General features: G+C 39.5%; 1 protein-coding gene across 1 annotated transcript in view; it reads right to left on the bottom strand.

Annotated features, from left to right (window-relative positions):
• LOC126249057 (F-box/LRR-repeat protein 6) overlaps positions 1-17275 on the bottom strand; it is a 241118-nt gene extending 223843 nt beyond the window's left edge. The window contains exon 1 of the mRNA XM_049950695.1: positions 17103-17275. The gene's annotated coding sequence lies outside the window, so the exon portion shown is untranslated. The remainder of the gene's footprint in view (positions 1-17102) is intronic.
• Between the last annotated feature and the right edge of the window lie 5772 nt (positions 17276-23047).

Below are 23047 nucleotides of genomic sequence, written 5' to 3'. Positions count from 1 at the left end.
ATGAACTAGACGAACCGACTTGGAGTACTGTGGCAGGGAGGAGCTGGTACAGAAGAAACCAGAGTAATTATAAAACCATAATGGGTACCAAAAAAGACGAAGAAATGCAAGCAGTAGAAACAACAGCGTGGCTATACATCGGTAACTTAAAGAGAACCACCACAACTGCTACAGTAGTGAAATACCTTAACAAGAACGGAATACTGGGACAACTAGAATGTGAAGAACTGCGCACACTGGGCGACAAAAAAGCTTTCAAAGTAGGCATTCCGTTTGAAAAGCTACAAATCACACAAGAACCAGAATTCTGGCCAGAAAACATAAAAGTACGTCGATTTCGTTTCCCAAGACGATCAATGGAAGAGGGAGCAGAGCTCAACTAAACTAAGAAGAAAACCAGAAGAGCAAGAAATAAAAGCAGTCTTGTGGAATACAGAGGGAGTAAAAAGTGCTCTTAACCTAACACCAACAGACATTCTGCAAAACTCGGATCTTGCAATTCTAACAGAAACCTTCCTGATAGACAGCTGGCAACATAAAGATTTCTATAATTATCACCTAATGGCAAAGAAGGGAGAAAGAGGACGACCCATGGGAGGAATATCTATCCTACTGAAACCCTGGATGACGCCCACCAAAAAAATCATAAAACAAGAAAATAGTATGCTAATAGAAGCGGCAAACATAAATATAATTGCAGCCTATTTTAAACCGCACACAAATGCTGTAGAAATAATTGACGAAATAGTCACACCCATCAAACAATGCGACAGCAAACCCACCATTATTGCAAGCGATCTTAACTGCAGAACAGACACAGAAAACTATAAAACAAAACTAGTCGTTGAAACCCTAGAAGAAGATGGTTTCACCCTACTTAACGATAGACAGATACCTACATACATATGCCACAATGGGAAGAGCACCATTGATATCGCATTAACAAGAGGAGACATAGAAGGAAGTATTCAACCAATATGGCATGACTCCATTACTCCTATACGAAAGCACATTCCAATGAAGATAAAAATAAATATCATCACGTCACCGCCAGCAAGAAAGACCCACCAAATCACACAAAGAAAAATTGATATAGAAAAATTAACAAACCAGCAAGAACAATTAACACAAATAGAAACTTTCATAGAGGAAGGAGACCTTGAAAAAGCAACAGACCAAATAGAAGGCCTCCTAAAAAATTCAGTGATACAAACAATCCCCAAAACAAGGACGGCCAAAAGGTGGTTCAATGCTGAATGCTACAGCAAAAGGAACACTGTTCTAAGAACCCTCCACTAACTAAGAAACCAGCATGACGAGGAAACATACAAACTGTACGCAGAAGAGAGGAGAATCTACAAAAAACTAATAGAAGAGAAGAAAAAAGAATACATAGAAAGAGAGGCAAAAAGAGAAGCAGATGAAGCAGAGAAAGACCCATACATAGCAGCAAGACCAAGAAAAATGGCTCATACACCGAATATAGACCTTCCCATGAAGGCCACTTCAGTAAGATACTGAACAAACGAGGACTCAAAACACCCCCAAAGAAAGAGAAACAACATCAAACCAAGACAATACATGGGAACCCCTAAATGAAGATGATGTGAAAGAAGTAATAAAAGCACTGAAGAACAAGAAAGCAGCAGGACGTGATAATATATATAATGAACATATAAAAGATGAAAAAGAGGCCCTCCAACACATATGGACCAAACTGTTTAACAAATGCCTGGAACTTGGAAGAATTCCGACACAATGGAGACACTCGACAATAAAAGTTCTCTACAAAGGTAGAGGAGACCCAATGGGCCCAAACAAGTACAGAGGCATAGCCCTGGAAAATACTCAATTCAAGATGTTTTCAATTATAATAACACAAAAAATCCAAGCCTCTGTGGACAGTAATCTCCCAGAACGACAAATGGGTTTCAGATCTGGAAGATCAACACTTACGGCAGTCAGGCTTCTTCTAAACAACATCGATGATGCGCTACAAAAGAAACAAATGTTCTACACAGTGTTCATAGACTTTACCAAAGCCTTTGACCTATTGGAAAGAGAGCTCATAGTCCGAAAACTGGAAAACACAATGGGAGAAGATAGCGTATGGGCAAGAATAATCAAGTCAATCCTCGAATACAACTTAATTACAATATCAGACAACCTCTCTTTTTCGAACCCCATTCTGCAATCGAGCGGAGTCTTACAGGGTGACCCAATCAGCCCTTTGCTGTACATTCTTGCCACTGAAGAAGTACTCCGAATTGGAGAAAATGAAGAAGATGTGTACGTATATGCATATGCTGACGACATAGCCGTAGGTTCAACAGATATACAGAAGCTGCAGAGAATCATTAAGAAAATAGACAGATGGTGCAGTGAACACAAACTACACATAAACATAACAAAGACAGAAATGGTAATTTTCAGAAAATGAGGCAAAACACCCAAGAATGCGGAAATCAGTATCAGAGGACAAAAAATAAAAATCTCATCAGACTTTAAATACCTAGGAGTGACATTGCAACCAACAGCCAAATGCTTCACAAAACATACAACAGAATGTGCAGCCCAAGCAATAATAGCAATACAGGACATCAAAAACATCTGCCTACTCAGTCTAGAAACAGCCATGAAATTATTCAACACAAAAATCTTGCCAATCCTGGCCTATGGGATGGAGGTTATATGGGACCACCTGACAGAAAAAAATCTAGAAACACTAGAAAAGGTAAAATTGACCTATCTAAAAAGAGCACTAGGTCTCTCAAAGACAACAAGATCTAGACTAGTGTACCTGCTAGCGAGAGAGACATTCCTCATTGAAGACATCAGACTTCGATATATGATGCCACACACCAGGGCTTCCAGAAAGCAACTGAAGATCGTGGAGGACAAACGAGAAAAAATATGGCCGGAGTTTTATGGCACCGAAGCAATGACGAACCGCTCATGGACAGCACCAAACTCTGAACTGCGACATGTCGTAACTAGACTTTCTATTCACGGCTTTCATCATCTAATCTGCAAAAACAAAACTTATCACGACCCAACCGCAACATGTGTATGTGAACTGTGTAATGAAGCCTGTGAACGATATCACATAGAACTGTGCAGTAAAAGAGTGAAATCGATAAATGAATATGCAAAAATTTAAAATGTAAATGTAAAATGTTAAGCAAAGTAACTGTACATGGCTATTTGGCTGCAATTTTATTAAAAAAAAAAAAAATAGTCTCTCATTTTATTACGCAGTACACTACCTCATTTTAGGAAAAAATACTGAACTGTTATTTAATAATTGTATAAAAAGGAAAATTCACTTGAGAAAACTATAAAATTACAAAGGGACAGAATATACTTATAACAGGAAGTGAAAATCCAGCACTACCAACAGACATAGTTAAAAGTCTCCTTTTTCTGGCCTTATCCAGTGTATTCACGGGTCAGCATGTTAATCTGTATTTGGCAATGTTAGAGGTAGAAGCTGCTTGGGGGCCCCTCCTGTCAACACCTCCCCCCCCCCCCCCCACCCCTCTCACAGGGAAGGGTGAGAGCATTTTCAAAATGATTGTGAATCATGTAACTGAGGCGGGACGGGGGTCCCAATCTGGTATTCACATAGTTGGATGTGGGAAACTACCTAAAAACCACACCCATGCTGGCCTGCACACCAGCCCTCAACATTAGTCTGCCAGATGGATTTGATCCGGGTTGGGAGCACCTACCCAAATCCAGCAAGCAATAAGCTAACATGTGTGCTATCTGGGCAGGCCAGATACATTTAAAAGTGAAAAAAATCTATTCCTTGCTTTTGAAACCATTAGCTCCGTCCTCTGGGAGCAAATCGGGATGGACTAGGAAAATGTAAAAAGGAGGGTCTGGTCATTCAGACCCCAGAATGAGAGGCGCCCACTTGTTGGGATGGTTATTCCCTATTCTCTCTTTCTTTGCTTACTGGGAAAGATATTAATAGTTCCAAAAGTTAAGAACAGTTTTTTTCTGTTAAAAGTGTCTTTCAATAGCACTGGAATTTTCCTCCTGAAGGTAAGTACTGGACAGCCATTGTGTCTGTGAGTAGTAGTAGTAGTAGTAGTAGTAGTAGTAGTAGTAGTAGTAGTTGTTGTTGTTGTTGTTGTCTTCAGTCCTGAGACTGGTTTGATGCAGCTCTCCATGCTACTCGATCCTGTGCAAGCTTCTTCATCTCCCAGTACTTACTGCAACCTACATCCTTCTGAATCTGCCTAGTGTATTCATCTCTTGGTCTCCCTCTACGATTTTTACCCTCCACGCTGCCCTCCAATGCTAAATTTGTGATCCCTTGATGCCTCAGAACATGTCCTACCAACCGGTCCCTTCTTCTTGTCAAGTTGTGCCACAAACTCCTCTCCTCCCTAATTCTATTCAATACCTCCTCATTAGTTTTGTGATCTATCCATCTAATCTTCAGCATTCTTCTGTAGCACCACATTTCGAAAGCTTCTATTCTCTTCTTGTCCAAACTATTTATCGTCCATGTTTCACTCCCATATATGGCTACACTCCATACAAATACTTTCAGAAATGCCTTCCTGACACTTAAATCTATACTCGATGTTAACAATTTTCTCTTCTTCAGAAACGCTTTCCTTGCCATTGCCAGTCTACATTTTATATCCTCTCTACTTCGACCATCATCAGTTATTTTGCTCCCCAAATAGCAAAACTCCTTTACTACTTTAAGTGTCTCATTTCCTAATCTAATTCCCTCAGCATCACCCGACTTAATTCGACTACATTCCATTATCCTCATTTTGCTTTTGTTGATGTTCATCTTATATCCTCCTTTCAAGACACTGTCCATTCCGTTCAACTGCTCTTCCAAGTCCTTTGCTGTCTCTGACAGAATTACAATGTCATCGGTGAAGCTCAACGTTTTTATTTCTTCTCCATGGACTTTAATACCTACTCTGAATTTTTCTTTTGTTTCCTTTACTGCTTACTCAATATACAGATTGAATAACATCGGGGACAGGCTACAACCCTGTCTCACTCCCTTCCCAACCGCTGCTTCCCTTTCATGCCCCTCGACTCTTATAACTGCCATCTGGTTTCTGTACAAATTGTAAATAGCCTTTCGCTCCCTGTATTTTACTCCTGCCACCTTTAGAATTTGAAAGTGAGTATTCCAGTCAACATTGTCACAAGCTTTCTCTAAGTCTACAAATGCTAGAAATGTAGGTTTTCCTTTCCTTAATCTATTTTCTAAGATAAGTCGTAGGGTCAGTATTGCCTCACGTGTTCCAACATTTCTGCAGAATCCAAACTGATCTTCGCCGAGGTCGGCTTCTACCAGTTTTTCCATTCGTCTGTAAAGAATTCGCGTTAGTATTTTGCAGCTGTGACTTATTAAACTGATAGTTCGGTAATTTCCACATCTGTCAACACCTGCTTTTTTTGGGATTGGAATTATTATATTCTTCTTGAAGTCTGAGGGTATTTCGCCTGTCTCATACATCTTGCTCACCAGATGGTAGAGTTTTGTCAGGACTGGCTCTCCCAAGGCCGTCAGTAGTTCTAATGGAATGTTATCTACTCCCGGGGCATTGTTTCGACTTAGATCTTTCAGTGCTCTGTCAAACTCTTCACCCAGTATCGTATCTCCCATTTCATCTTCATCTACATCCTCTTCCATTTCCATAATATTGTCCTCAAGTACATCGCCCTTGTATAGACCCTCTATATACTCCTTCCACCTTTCTGCTTTCCCTTCTTTGCTTAGAACTGGGTTTCCATCTGAGCTCTTGATATTCATACAAGTGTCTCTCTTTTCTCCAAAGGTCTCTTTAATTTTCCTGTAGGCAGTATCTATCTTACCCCTAGTGAGATAAGCCTCTACATCCTTACATTTGTCCTCCTGCCATCCCTGCTTAGCCATTTTGCACTTCCTGTCGATCTCATTTTTGAGACATTTGTATTCCTTTTTGCCTGATTCATTTACTGCGTTTTTATATTTTCTCCTTTCATCAATTAAATTCAATATTTCTTCTGTTACCCAATTTTTCTTCTTTTTTACCTACTTGATCCTCTGCTGCCTCCACTACTTCATCCCTCAGAGCTACCCATTCTTCTTCTACTGTATTTCTTTCCCCCATTCCTGTCAATTGTTCCCTTATGCTCTCCCTGAAACTCTGTACAACCTCTGGTTCTTTCAGTTTATCCAGGTCCCATCTCCTTAAATTCCCACCTTTTTGCAGTTTCTTCAGTTTTAATCTACAGTTCATAACCAATAGATTGTGGTCAGAGTCCACATCTGCCCCTGGAAATGTCTTACAATTTAAAACCTGGTTCCTAAATCTCTGTCTTACCATTATATAATCTGTCTGATACCTTCTAGTATCTCCAGGATTCTTCCATGTATACAACCTTCTTTTATGATTCCTGAACCAAGTGTTAGCTATGATTAAGTTATGCTCTGTGCAAAATTCTACCAGGCGGCTTCCTCTTTCATTTCTCTCCCCCAATCCATATTCACCCACTATGTTTCCTTCGGAGCCTTTTCCTACTCTCGAATTCCAGTCACCCATGACTATTAAATTTTCCTCTCCCTTCACTACCTGAATACATTCTTTTATCTCATCATACATTTCATCAATTTCTTCATCATCTGCAGAGCTAGTTGGCATATACACTTGTACTACTGCAGTAGGCATGGGCTTTGTGTCTATCTTGGCCACAATAATGCGTTCACTATGCTGTTGGCAGTAGCTTACCCGCACTCCTATTTTTTTATCCATTATTAAACCTACTCCTGCATTACCCCTATTTGATTGTGTATTTATAACCCTGTATTCACCTGACCAAAAGTCTTGTTCCTCCTGCCACCGAACTTCACTAATTCCCACTATATCTAACTTTAACCTATCCATTTCCCTTTTTAAATTTTCTAACCTACCTGCCTGATTAAGGGATCTGACATTCCACGCTCCGATCCGTAGAATGCCAGTTTTCTTTCTCCTGATAACGACGTCCTCTCGAGTAGTCCCCGCCCGGAGATCCGAATGGGGGACTATTTTACCTCCAGAATATTTTACCCAAGAGGACGCCATCAACATTTAACCATACAGTAAAGCTGCATGCCCTCGGGAAAAATTATGGCTGTAGTTTCCCCTTGCTTTCAGTCGTTCGCAGTACCAGCACAGCAAGGCCGTTTTGGTAAGTGTTGCAAGGCCAGATCAGTCAATCATCCAGACTGTTGCCCCTGCAACTACTGAAAAGGCTGCTGCTCCTCTTCAGGAACCACACGTTTGTCTGGCCTCTCAACAGATACCCCTCTGTTGTGGTTGCACCTACGGTATGGTCATCTGTATCACTGAGGCACGCAAGCCTCCCCACCAACGGCAAGGTCCATGGTTCATGGGGGTAAAACTTTGTTATTTAGTAATTCTGTCACTGGTCATTTATTAAATATACACAATGCACATTTGCATGTAAGTATGAATTATATTCTTTCAACTAGATTAATTACTCTATGGTCATTCCTGCCTACCTGGATAACCACGTGCATTAGCACACTTTGCCCGGGATTCGGGTAGGTGTACTAGCCTCGGATCAAATCATCCCAGCAGATCAGTGGCTAAGAGTGAATTACGTGCAAATAAAAAAGAAAAATCACAAAAAAGACTCCCATTTTACGTAGTACATCAAAAATGAAGGTATTATTTATGAAACAACTGTGGAAATGGCAGCCTATATTTCAACAGTCTGCCACAACTGATGAATTGATGTGTGTCAACATGGTATAAATAATACAATGGATACCATTTGTCATAGACTTCCAAAATTTCTCCCAAATTTTGTTTAGTATAAAAATGAATTACGATAAAAAATGCTGATATGAAATATACTAACTTGGGCAAAACTGGGCAAGAGTAGCAGAATTTGCCAGAAATCAGTAATCGTGGTCACAATGCTAATATATTAACAGCAACTGCTAACATAGAAGAGATACTGGGAACTGTTTGTGTATATCTTGAATGAATTATACAAATATCCCAGAAACACACAACAAGGAAATAATATCAGTGTCACCAACAACAGTAAAGACGAGCACCTGAAGTGCACCATAGTTAGAGTTCAACTACATTTTGAGCAGTTAGGGTATTTGAAAATGGCCAAAGTGTCAGATTCAGTGAGAAAGAAGACTAGTTACACATAATTTGTTAGCATTTGGGAAGATCTAACAACACTGTGAAACAGCAACAAGAATATGTGGGTGGGACAGAAAGCACCAACACCAGGAAAGTGATCTAAGACCCCTGTAGATAAATAAGATTGTCTTCATTTGTGAAGCATGTATAACCATTTGCTGTTACACTCTCTATCCAGAACATACTGTATTATTAGTAACTATTTCTTTGCCACTCAGTATTTCACTGTTGCTCAGTTGAACAGAATTTGTCTATTTGGTGATCAATACGATATTTCTGTTCCGCACTATGGATGGGACTGGACAGCATTCCACAATGGCTCCAGACATTATTTGGTCACAGAATAAAAGCAGAATCTGACTCTTATGCAAGTAGGAAGCATTAAATCAGCTTGCAGTGTCAACTGACAGCAAATTAGACTCTAACTGAGGGGCAATAAAGTAGGATATTAGGGTTGCCACAGGGTGTTCATATAGATTCACCACTCTTCTTGTTATACATGAATGACCTGGCATTGAATATGATGCATATTTCAAAACTCTTCTACTTGGACAGAACACAAGTACCATTGTAAAAGCTGTGGTACATGATGTAAATGGTTCAAGAAATATGGTGGTAAATTATATCAGATTGTGGCTGTTCAAATATAGTCACACCATTTAAATATATTAGGATAACGCTGAAAAGCTATATGAAAGGGAACGGGCATGTGAGGATTGTAGTAGGGAAGGTGAATGGTCAACTTTAGTTAATTGGGAAAATTTTAGGAAAGTGTGGTTCACCTGCAAAGGACACTAGTGCGACCTATTTTTGAGTATTGTTCAAGTGTTTGAGATCTGCACCAGGTCTGATTAAAGGGAGACATTGAAGCAATTCAGAGGCAGGCTACTAGATCTGAAACCACTAGGTCTGAACAAGATGCAAGTATTACAGAGATGCTTCGGGAACTCATGTGGGAATCCCTAGAGGGAAGGCGGCGATCTTTTTAAGGAACACTATTGAAAAAATTTAGAGAAGTGGCATTTATGACTGCAGAATGATTCTACTGCTGCCAATGTAAATATCGCATAAGGACCGTGGAGATAAGATGTGAGAAATTACGGTTCATATGAAGGCATATAGGCACCCATTTTTCCTTTGCTCTCTGTCTGCAAGTGGAATAGGAAAGGAAACAATTTGTAGTGGTACAGCGGTACTCTCCACCGTGCACCGTATGGTGGTTTGTGGAGTATGTATGTAGGTGTAGTTATCTGCTTTGTCCCACATGAGAAGATCTGCAAACAATCCTTAAGACAGCTTCCTGGCTGAAGTGTTGCAAACTGCGCCTGCATGTGAGATATTGCCAGCTGCGCAACATACTTTTTTCAGCAGACTTGTGACTCAGAATCGTAAGGATACCTGGCAGCAGATTTCTGTAACACATGTGAAAATGGTAAACAAGTTCCATACACCAGCAGCCAACCAGCCTCATTTTCGGCAAACCTTGGCCACGCCCAGGCATCATTCGCAGTGATCCTCTTTGTTTCTGAGTTGACTGGACTATTTTTCTTTGCATCTCAGACAGGAATGTCCACATTATGAGGTTGAATGTTATAAATGTTTATATAGATGTCTCACTGCAGAAGTATGTCATAGCACAGCAGACACCAGTCACTGGCCCCAATCAATTTAAACAAACAACATTTCAGGCAGTGACCAGGTGCTGGCACTGCGTAAAGTTTTGTTACATGCAACAGTGCAACATATTCCCGTGACTTTGCTTTTCAATATTGGCGTATTGGTCTCAGTCATTAACGTCTGTGTACTTTTCTGTGTCCAGTCCCTTGCTCAGCAAAATGCAATCAAACTTGTGGGCGTACATCTAACATGATATGCCACTCTCAGTTCATGCGCAACTGATGGTCACTTATAATCAGGTGTCATGAATGTTGGCCTATCGGTTGTATCAAATCCGTTGGGTGAGAACATTATTGGTCTCAATGCATATTCCACCTTTGCATTTTCATTACATCATGAAGCACACAACTTCAGTTCGTTGGTACCCTGTAAAGCCACTGATAGACTTGATACACAATTTGTGTCTCTATTTGAACCAGGTTTAGGGAAGGTGGTTGACTTTCAGGCCTATGTCATCTTAAAGGTGAGAGAAAGTCCAAGATTTTGCCATGCTCATCTTATTTTGTTGGCCATTAAGGATGAGGTTAACATTGGACAAGACAGAATAAAACAATATCAAATTTTGTCCCCTGTTTCTTATATTCAACAGGTTTCATCCAACAGTGACTGTTAGGAAGTCTGGGAACTCTCTTCAGTTGTGAGAAGACTTCACATAAACAACTAATGCTCAAGTGCACATTGATTTTTATACCTTGCTTCACCCAGATGAAATTTTTTTCAAAGTTTTCAGGATGAAAACTCTTTTCTAAAATCACTCTAGTGGAGGCACAGGTTCAGTTGCCTGCTGAAAAAAACTAAAGAAAGATTTTAGTCTTCAACACACTGTTCAGACTGTACCAATGTAACACATTGCCTTTTAGTGTGGCTAGTGTTCCTGCCATCCTTCAGAGGTTTCTTGATTAGATTATTGCAGGAATTCCACACTGTGTGAATTATGTCGATAATATTCTGGTCACTAGTCGCATGACAGAAAAACATCTGCACAATCTACATTTGGTTTTACAGCCCTTGCAAAGAAATATCTTAATTAAAACTTTTCCAAATGTGCATTCTTCAACCAACAGCCCACCACACAATATGGAGATGCTATTACATACATCCCTGTGGGTAAATCCGTTAAGGATTTTGAAGTATTTTTACGAGATGTGAATTACTGTGCAAGATTTATTCCCCAGGCAGCCTCCATAGCCCACCCACTGAGTTGCCTTGATACAGAGGGAGTCCCCTTTCAATGGTCAAAGAGTGCTAACAGGCTCTTCAGAAATTAATGTTAGCCTTCCAATCAGCACCCTGCCTTGTGACTTATCTGCCTAACTTGCCATTGGTGTTGGCAGCAGACGCCGCCTCACACAACATATGGGCTTTCCTCTCTCATCAGCTAGAGCACAGGTGGGCAACAGGTGGCCGATGGACTGGACCTGGTCCGTGCAAGAAATTTATGGGAGATAGAATGAAGCACTTGCCTTGTAGTATGGCTGGGACATATTTTCTGCTCTGCTATCATGGGTTAGAGCAGCTTTGGCCATTTTGTGCAGTGCTAATGACATACAATTTATGCCTATCATCTGCAGTGGTAGAAATGTTACACGAACAGTATTAATGCCGAGCAAAATATTCTCAGTATTACCAACGTATGTTGAGAGTGCGAGGGCGCATTATCAGTTTGACAATTTGCCATGCTGTTGTTTGCATTTTTTCAATTTAGCTTCTATATAATACAGACGATGCACACTGTTTGACCTATTTAAACTTATTTAAACTGAACAAAGAAATGATGCCCAATTTATTTAAAGTTACAGAAACAACCTGTGTCCACACAGTCAGTCATCAGAAGTATTTTCGGACAAATATGTAGAAAGTATAAAAAAACATGCTTGTTAATAGTATTTGTGGACATTAACACACTAAATTTCAAACACTCAAGTGACTCGCACGCCGCCAAAAATCGCAAAGACAACTGTTGTGAAACATTGTAAGTAAGTAAACAATGCTCTGACAAGTAAATAAACATCTCAAGATGGGTTGAACATAAAATGAAGGTACTCTCAAAAAAGGTTGTTTTCAAGCATAGTTTGTCGGCACGGCACGTCGGGAAAGGGGTGCTATTCAGATCGATGCATTACCCCATAGAAGTTAGTGACACAGATGCTACAGTTTGGACTTTATGCACATGGAGCGCTGCTGTCACATCACACGACGAGGTGACCCGAGGTCGACCAGGCCCGAGTTAGTGGATGGTTCGGAGAGACTAGCTGCGTATAGGTAAAAGACACTTACTTCAGCTCGAGAATGTTATTCACAGATCAAAAAGGAAGTGTTGGCCATTGCCTTTATAGTGTGCAAACAATTTTTTTGTACGGTCAAAAATTTCATCCAACCACTGACTTATAAACCCCTCATCACTTTTTTGACCTGAGGCAAAACTGTGTATAGCACATCACTTCCAACGATGGGGTCTTTATATGACAAATTTTCAATCCCCAATAATTATTGCACCTCTGCTCGTCATTCTAATGCAGATGCACTTTCTCGCATTCCACAAGGTCAGAATCCCGAATTTGACCACCAGGAGACTGTTTTCATTTAGAGGCAATTGGAGCAGTCACTTTTCCACTGGCAGAACCGACTTCAGATTCGGAAAGGTGTGGTGCTCCTTACAAAAGGCAACAAATTATGGCTCGTTGTGGTAGCAATGCTGGCACTGACTCTGGCATCCAGTCAATCGTACAGATGGCAAATACTGTCACGGGGTGCATTTTGCAATGCTCGCTTCACCTGTTCACATAGTTCCGTAAGAGGTGTCGTCGACGAGTCACTTCACGTCCCACTATATCCCACACGTACTCGATTGGAGATGAGTCCAGAGATTGTGCTGGCCAGGAAAGTTGCTGCACGTGTTGCAGAGCGCATTGAGTTTCACGGGCAGTGTGTGGGTGAGCATTATCTTGTTGGAACAACACATTATCTTCCTGTTACTACTAATTAGCATGATTTGGAATAAGTACAAGGACTAAAATTGTCAGAACAGGACATGAACATTACATTACATTAGAAGAAACATGTCACACAGCTGGAATTTTGTATACGTGTATGCACGATCACGGTACGGATCGAAGTCCTTAATATCTTGAAATGGTACGGCAAGTGCCAAAAAAATTTAATTAAGTACTAAGCGTATTCCGGTGAAAGTTAGTGGCAACCGTACACTGTGAGCCTAGTACTTTAAACTGGAATCTTTGTATTGCACTCCCCCCCCCCCCTCCCTTTCTCTCAATATTATATGTCCAAATGCTCAAAGTCTGTGTACCATGAGACCACCTAGTGTTGGGAGAAGAGTGTATAAAATTCAATAAATTGCCAGAAACAATGAAAAAATTGGTTTCAGATAAAGTACAGTTTAAACAGAGTTTGAAAGACTTTTTGGTAGGCAGCTGCTGCTACTCTGTACACGCATATCTTAACAGACCACCTTATGTAAAAATGTCTGTTACATTTTAGTTTTCACAGCACTTGGGCACAACAGTCAAGATTAGGTATTTTGTGTGTGATAAATTTATTAAAAGAGCATAACTATGTTTCATTCTGACAGTGTATTAATTCTATAAATATTCGTAGTTACAGTTTACTCTAATGTATTCACATATCTTGACAATCTCCTGACAAATGATCAGGGAAGTGAGTATTATACTCACATGTTCTATGTCTTTTATGTTACACTTTCTAACATGTTCCACATCCATGAGAATCGTCTCATTTTTGTGTCTACAGAATGAAAACTGGATCTAATCTAATTAAACATGTTTAAAATATCTCTTGAGGACCTGAAATCCCATTTAGCTTTTATCTGAGCACACTGTATGTTTGTGCTGGCTACAGAATTAGGGTTTCAAGTCCTGCTGACAACGAAGTCATTAGAGATAAAGCACAAGTATGGATGGGGATAATGATGTGGAGAGAAATCAGCTGTGTCCATTTCAAAAAAACCATTTCAGCATTTGCCTTGATCAGTATAAGGTAATCATGGAAAAGCTAAACAAGGATGGTTGGATGGGAATTTGAACCCTGCTCTTCCTGAATGCAAGTTGGATGTGCTAATCACTGCACCATCTAACTTGGTCTAGGGTACAAGATAAATGTCATTAATGAGGCTGAGTTACGTTCATTGGCCAACATACTAGAATACTGGACAGGCTAGAAAAGAAACAGTATCTGCACAAGCCACAAGTGGCTGAGCACTAGCCTGTCCTCTGTGGCCTGGTGCACAGTCTGTTAGGCATCATGGAAATCTTGCATTAAAAATACGTGAATTACATCCACACACAACAGATTACAGTAAGTATGTAGACTGAAAAAGCACACCAATAATGGTCTTCTAACACTGTAACAACAAAGCAGCTCTGCAGTGAGTCATTGCCATACTGGTTAAGAGTCCATTTTCTTGTACAAATGTAACATTTCATGATCCCATAGCATGTTCAAGGTTCTGTGCTTAGGTCTAGAGATCCTCTATCAAACACACACCAACAGAGTAGTATTATGCCTAAAGAAGACTGCAGTTACATGAGATGGGAAAAAAAGACTTTCATAAACACCTGTTCCCTCTTCTTAACTGGAAATATGTACAGAGCTCTGGGTGTAGTGATTAGCATTGCTAATTTTATCCCCTTTGGGAGTAGGTGTTGTCCTGTTCTCATTATCAACGCAGAAGTTGCTGAAGTGGAGTCAAATAAAAAAACTTGCACTAGGTGGCCAAACAATTCCAGGTGGAAGTCTCCAGGGCAATAATGCTGTATAGGCCCTAATCATTTCATTTCAACTGGAAATATGATGTCTTTCGAATTCAGTGTGGCATATATCCAATGAACTATTCACAACCAGCAATCATAAATACATAACATCCAGTGCTCCTCAACAGACTTGTCAGTCAGTCCATAGTTCACAGAATTTGTAAACAAAAGAAGCTATAGAATTAACAAAACATAAAAAGAAGTAATGGTGAGTGAGCTGAAAAAAATAATGATTAAAAAGAATTTGCCTCGATTGCAAATAGAAACCCGATGTTGACCTAGGATTTGGTACGGATAACCACACCTTCTTCGGAACACATTAAAACTACAAACTGCCTAAAGAGGTGTTCTGTATAAATGTTGGACCGTACCTCTTTAGGCAGTTTGTAGTTTTAGCGTGTTCCGAAGAAGGCATGGTTATCCGTGCCGAAACCTAGGTCAACATCCGATTTCTATTTGCAATCGAGGGGGATTCTTTATAATCATTAAATTATCCACGATTGCTGATGCGCTGCAAAGCTAAAAGTTCTCAAGCTGAAAAAAAAAATAATAATAACAATTATAGGAAAAAGATCTCAACTACCTGAGGAACTCTTGTACAGAGTACAAGGAGGGTGCCACAAAGAAACCTTTCACCTTAGGTGTTTGAATACTTGGAGTTTCCCTCCGAATTTTTCTTTTTTCAGTTTTGCTGGAGGCCTCTTGATTATGAAATCTGAATAGATAAGGAAATGTCCAACTGAAAATCGTTTTACCATCTGGTATCCACTGAATTAATGCTGCAGTTTCCTCCAAATAAGTCAATGCTGTCAACAGCATATTCCATGATGGAGTATATGTACAGTGAAGGCAGAGTTGGAATTCAGATACACCTGAACAATGGCCTTTACAAATTTCACGAATTGACATACAGACCTGTCTGACCACCATTTTATAGACTAAAGAATATTCCTGGTGAGAGAACAGTTGCCCTAACATATGATGCCATATGAGGATAACAGAGTGAAGGCAAGCAAAGTACATGAGCCTTTGCATGACAGTATCTGAGGTAGTGAACACTACTGTTTTATTGAAGATATCTGCACTCAGTTTCTGTTCAAGATCTTGAACCTGACACTTCCAAGAAAACCTTTTGTCAATAATCAGTGCTAATAATCTGAAATGGTCGACTTCAGTGACTGACAATTTTTGGTGAATAATATTTCACTTTCGCAACTGTATTATATTTTTTGCCATAAATTTATTGGAATGCCTTGTTAATTTTGTATAATTTTCATGTTCCATTCATGAAAGCAGTAAAACTGAAATCAAACATACAGTTTTTATTGCTACTTACATCTTACAACTCAGACAAAACTGATACAAATTCACAAAGGAAAGGATTGCTCTATCTTGGGTGTAATATTCATCAACTACCACATACATAAAGTGGCTGCCGGTCCATTCCCTCCGTTTGGTATCTTAGAGTGAAAATTAAAAAAATAATAATAATAAATAAATAAATAAAGTTACAGGAAAAGTTCTCCGCTACTACGAAAATTTACAAACTTTTACTGTAAAGCCGGGGCTGTTAATGTTCTATCCTCATGATGCAAATGGTGTCCCCTTATTTGTCAAGTGTTTAACTGGTTTATGGTTTCTAAGCATTTACAATTTCTTACACTCATAAAGAAAGAAAAGATAAAGCTGTAACACCCACACGGGATCGGTAGAGATGCAGTACAAGTTTCGATAAGGCAAGGATTGTATGGGAACTCGGTTATGCCCTATTCACGAGAAACACAGTGTCACATACTTCAGTTGATGTAGGAAATATATGGAACTTCTAAATCTGAACGGCCGGGCGAGGATTTGAGCCATACTTCTCTCGAATGCGAGCTTAGAGAACATCATACGGTAACGGGATTAGCTATTATCTACAAACGAAAAAAATAATAAAGGGAGTAAGAAACTTCTTATTAACCCTAGATGATTTAATCCTCGTAAAATTTACGATTACGTCAGGGTACAAAATGGCTCTGAGCACTATGGGACTTAACATCTGTGGTCATCAGTCCCCTAGAACTTAGAACTACTTAAACCTAACTAACGTAAGGACATCACACACATCCATGCCCGAGGCAGGATTCGAACCTGCGACCGTAGCGGTCACGTGGTTCCAGACAGAAGCGCCTATAACCGCACGGCCACACCGGCCGGCCGTCAGGGTACAAAACTGGGCATTTTGTACTTGATTTGGTATGTAACATATCATTGGAGATCAAATAATTGTAATTAACATATGCTTATCCTATTACTTATGACTTCCTTTGATTAAATTTGATGTAGATAGTACCCCCCCCCCCCCACCCGACCGGGGTATTCCAGGATTAAGGCAAAAATATTTCAGTAACATTAGAGTCTAATGTGGCATATCGTTCTTCTCCAACATCACTAAATTACTAACCTTGCCGTACATGGAGATGTTCCAAGTTATGCGAAAATACTACCTCCCAACACAATTTCTTAATAATGTGTACTCCAAAGCTTACATTCAGAACGTAAACAGTTTACATCACAGTCGCACTGTCTACATAAACACATACATAGTTTACATACACAAAATGCCTCATGCAAAGATCGAGAGACACAAAGAGAGTTCAAGCAGAGTCAGTAAAATACAAAGTAAGGTGACAAAAGTGTTACTCGTGTCAAAGCCCATTCACACTCAACGACCTGTCTGCGCAAATGTCTGCGCACAACATATCTGCACAGACAGATCGTTGCGTGTAGACACAAGATTTGCACTAACCTGAGGTATGCGCAAACGAGGAAGTTCGAGTTGGAGGTATGAGCGAAACCTCTCAAATCTGTGGGTTCAAACCACATCTGCACAGACAAGTTGGAGCGTGTGGACAGGAGATCGCCGCAAATCTGGCGCGAAACAGCCGTTTGCTCAGTCTAGTGTTTGTATTTGTGCGCACAGGCCGTTAATATGACTGATACTCGTCAGTGTTCTCGAGAGTTTGTAAGTGAATTCATTGAAATATACAGAAACCACCCATGTTTGATGAATATGAAAAGTAAAGAATATAGTGACCGAGACAAAAAGACAGCAGCATACAATGCTCTAATTAAAAAAATTGCGGGCAGTTGACGCCTCGGCAAACAGAGAAACAGTAATAAAAAAAAGAATCGTTGCGAACTGTTTACCGAAAAGAGTTATCCAAAGTTCATAAATATAGAAGACCTGATGTAGGAGTAGATCAAGTATACCAGCCACCGTTATGGTATTTTGATCTGCTTGGCTTTCTTAGTGATCAAGAAACGCCAAGACCAAGCAGGAGTACAATTCAAGATGAAATTGGAGTGTCAATGTACGAGGAAATGGAACACGAGGTAATGTAAAACAATGTATTTCACATACGTTTATCAAAAGTTTATTCAAAAGAGTATATTTGTGTGCAAACATAACAGAAAATTAACTGCTGTTATAAAAAGAACTCATCCTTCAGGACAGCGTAAATAGCTTCACATGTGTTGGGTATTATTTCACTCAACGCTTGTTTCGATATTGCAGTTGAAAATTCCAAATCCTTGTAGCTCCTTCCTGTTGCTAGGAATCTTTAATGTTACCGCCAGCCGTTCATGAGGACAAATTGCCCTTCTCATACAAGTATTTTTTCTCATAATATTAGGGGTTACAAGTTTTAAGAGATAATTATAAGTTTCGACATCCATCCGCAAATAATTTCGCCACTCGTTAGGTTCGCCCTGCAACTCTCGCAGTAAATTTACGTGAGAAAACTGCTTTCGCTTTAGCAGCCACCGTCTACACCATTTTGACCGCTTTCTCTATTTCCTGCGGTTGGTCTTAATGTTTTTTGCTACACAAGTTGCGAACACAGAGCACAACAGAACTTCCTCTATTTCTATATTTCAAAATAACTTAATTAAATGTTTACGGGGAGCTTAGTGGCTTCCCACTGATATTTCTTTTCTACACCGACAGATGGCGGGCGAGTAGTAGATTGGGGTTTGTGTCGTGTGAACACACCACACTTACGTCTGGGGACTGCAAATTGTGGAGACGTTCAGGTGAACTCGGCTAACTTCGGTTCGGCTGACTTCGGGTCTGCTCGACTCGTAGCCCTTCTGGTGGCAGACGACAGTTTACACTTGACAGTTGACAGTCGCGATTGCTTACGGCTGAGTTTTGTGTGTTCTGTTCGTTACGTCGCTTGTTTTTGTTGTTGTTACAGTCTTGTTGTTATTGTGTGGTCCAGTTCTCATTAGAAATATGGAGCACTACACTTGCAATGCACTGCAACTTATAGCAACAGTAGAAAATTATATCGCCACATCCACTGGAAGCACCCGGTTGCTGTTGGTGAAAAATTTACATGTGTTTTGTGTGGGTATTCCCATTCCCAGAGCAGATTCTATAAAGCGTCATGAGAACGCTGTACATAAAACAGAACGCCAAAATATAGTACTGTGTGCTTTATGTGACTTTGGCAGCTCAAATAGCAACGGAATGCTTCAACATTATTCATCGCTCCATGTTCTAGTTATCCGCGAAGAAAATCATGAATTTTGTGATCAAAGTAAGTTTAATGAATGGAAACGTGAATTAGGAAAAGATACTGTGAGTGAATGTGTACATGCAAGAGGACAATGTAATAAAAGTGTAGATGGAAGCAGTAAGTTATATTTTAAGTGCCACCGTGATGGAATTTACAAACCCCGTGGAAGCAATAAGCGTCACTTAAAACTAATGGGCAGTAATAAAATTGGTGGTCACTACCCATCTAGAATGGATGTGACACTTTATCCATCAGGCCAAGTGAAAGTTATCTTTTGTAGCACACATGTGGGTCATCAGCAGGAGATGGGCCGGTTGAGGCTTTCGAAATTTGAAAGAGAGGAAATAGCAAAGAAAATGGCTATGAAAATTCCGTTTGATCACAGTCTCGACTCCCTTAGATATCCGATTCAAGATAGTGGTTTGCAGCGTCATAATTTACTGTCACGAAAAGATATCCACAATGTAGCACAAAGTTACAACCTGAAGTCTGAGGCTATAAGACATAAAAACGATTGTACTAGTGTGGAATTCTGGGTGAGGGAGATGCAGGAGACAGGATCTGTTGTCCAGTACTACAAACCACAAGGTGTTGCATCACAAGAATACAATCTGCAAAATGAAGATTTCATTTTAATAATGAACGAAGCTCAAAAAGATATGTTGGTGAAATTTGGAGGTAACTGTGTTTGTATGGACAGCACCCATGGTTTAAATGACTATGGGTTCGAATTGGCAACGTTATTGGTATTAGACGAATTATGGGAGGGATTTCCATGTTCATTCATGTTTTCTAATAGAGGAGATCTTCCAGTTATGGAAGTTTTTTTAAGTGTCATAAGAAATGCACTGCAAGTCCCAGTACATACAAATGTGTTGATGTCTGACATGGCAGATGTATTTTTCAATGCCTGGTGCAAAATAATGACTCCACCTAAGCAAAGATTGTTCTGTTCATGGCATGTTGACAGAGCATGGAGAAAAAAATCTGTTTGGGGTAAAGGGACTCGAAAATCAAGTGCAAGTGTATAAGCTAATTAGAACATTAATGGAGTTTTCAGGGAATTTTAGAAGAGGCTATACACTACATGAAAACTGAACCGGACCTTTCGGAATTTGGGATGTATTTTGAAAAAACCTACAAGGCCACATCTACAAATTGGGCATATTGTTACCGACAGCACAAAACTCCAAACACCAACATGCATTTAGAAAGAATGCATGGTGTGATCAAACACATATTTGAAGGGAAAGAAGACCAAGCGACTGGATGTGGCTATCCACACACTTATGTGCTACTTGCGAGACAAGTTGGGTGACAGGTTGATTCATCTGAATAAAGGAAAACTGACGACCAAATTATCAACCATAAGGCAATGGCATCTTTCATCAGAGCAGTTGAAACCTGAAAATGTTATTTGTGGAGATAGAGACTGGGAAGTAGTATCAGTAAACAATGAGGAGACATACATATTAAAAAAATTGCAAGGCAGTCTATGCACATGTGAGCTACGTTGCTCTAAATGTAAAGCTTGTATTCATTTAGTTTGCACATTTACAGCTGAAAAAGTTGATAGCGAACCTGAGTCCTCAGACACTGACTTGGTTGTCTGTGAGCCAGGTTGTGGCGATAATCAGGACGTCATAATAAAGGAGCTGCAAAACCCTGTCACATCGAGACAGTTTAAAAGCCTGGAACACAAGCGAGCAAAGCTTTTGCAACAGTTTAATCTATGTCTGAATGAAGCCACGTCTGAAGAGGCATGTGAAGTCATCAGAAAATGTCTGTCCTCTCTGATGCCCACTCTTCAAGCTATGCAGTCTACATCAACTAAATTACCTGCCCTTTCATCAAGCAAAGTTTCTCAATTTGAGCCTCAAAAAAGGTTTGTGGCCACCAAAAGGAAACGGGAAACAACGTGTGTGCCAATCATGAAGCCTGACATGTGAAATATTGGCACTGGACTATTGCCAAACCATCAAGATCAGGGATTGAGCAGTGACTGATATACACTTTCCAGGAGGGGTCTTGAGCCTTCAATGTCGAGACTTGGAATAGGGACTATACACAGTTCTTGAGTGATCGTTTAGAACCCTATTATTCTTCAATTGATTTATTGCTCCATTTTCATCTACAGCTGCACAGTGTGCAAGAGATATTTGGATTTTTATGTTAATATTAACAGTTTTACATATAATATACCTTTGTACATAATAAAACACATTAATATATTAATAAGTGATGAATATTTAAATAAATGTTGTTACGCTATATACAGAGAGAGAAAAGACAAACGTTCTTCTGAATGAGACTACATTGGGATAACACAGAAAAATTTATTTTTGTAGGCATTCATTTACTGTGTAAAAGCAGTGATCAACCAAGTACGACTTCAATTTAGATTTGAAGTGACCAGTGTTTTGCATGTGTTTAATGGTATCTGGAAGGCATTGAATAGATTGATACTAGGATGGATAAGACCGTTTTGAAATAACTTTGTGTTGGTGCTTTGAACATGTACATCCAATTTTTGTCTTGTATCATAGCTGTGTATTGTGTGATTTTGAGTGATGAGTGGTCTTTTTGTATGTAAGTTTTGCTTTAAATACATTATATTGTCAAGTATATATATGCAAGGAAGTGGCAGGATCATCCTTTTTTGAAACAATGGTCTATATGATTTGCGATTCTCTACCCCTTCCATTATTCTTATAAATTTTTCTAAAATTTTGAATGTTTTGATGACGTCTCTAGAATTTCCACAGAACATAATCCTGTACCGCAGTTGAGAGTCTACAACTGCATAATATACACACTGAAGGGTGTTTTAGCCGGTACAATTTTTCAATGTATGTAACATAAAACAAGAAGTAATTAATTTTTTGTTCATTTGCTTAATACGTGCTCTCCATTTCAAGTTATCTTGTAAATGGAGTCTAAGAAATTTGGTACAGGCTGTTTTCGCAATTGTCTGTATAACTCTAGATTGGGTGATATCAGATTTTTTTGTTAGTGCTGTGTGTGTATATCCATAGCTACAGTTTTTCCAGTGTATATTATTAAGTCATTGTCATCATAGTTACATGTTAGCCTGTCAGTGACTTCTCTTATGTGTTTTACAAAAACACATAAAACATATTTTTTTAATTGACTGGTGTACTGAAGTTTTTCTCATATTTTGAAGATGAGGAGCAAGGTCAATTACCTCCTTAGCCTCTCCATTTCTGATTGATGAAATACGTAGCAAAAGGTGGGTCATTCTTCATTCTATTATATATACTGATACATATCTGCAAATTTTTACAGCACTCTTGGAGGCTTTTTTAGAGGCCCTCCATACGTAAATGGAGTGGAGGAAAATATCTAATAATCAGCACAGAGGGCATAACCTCTGTCATACACTTTAGAATGAAAATCAGCTGAGAAGCTACCGAGTATAGATTTGTTTTATCTACATGGCCACACTACTGATTATATTTCATGATCATTCTCCTTGAATATAATTGTGGATGTATGAAATGTTGCCATTAAAGAATTATGTTGACAATGATATGATGCTGTAGTATACAGAGAAGTTGCAGCATTAGAAAATTGTGGCGAAATGCAGGAAGATCTGCAGCGGATAGGCACTTGGTGCAGGGAGTGGCAACTGACCCTTAACGTAGACAAATGTAATGTATTGCGAATACATAGAAAGAAGGATCCTTTATTGTATGATTATATGATAGCGGAACAAACACTGGTAGCAGTTACTTCTGTAAAATATCTGGGAGTATGCGTGCGGAACGGTTTGAAGTGGAAAGATCATATAAAATTAATTGTTGGT

This window comes from Schistocerca nitens, chromosome 3, assembly GCF_023898315.1.
Source record: "Schistocerca nitens isolate TAMUIC-IGC-003100 chromosome 3, iqSchNite1.1, whole genome shotgun sequence".
In the NCBI taxonomy this organism is placed as follows: domain Eukaryota; kingdom Metazoa; phylum Arthropoda; class Insecta; order Orthoptera; family Acrididae; genus Schistocerca; species Schistocerca nitens.
Note: the sequence above shows the minus strand (reverse complement) of the source record. Positions and strands in the feature narration are given on the sequence as shown.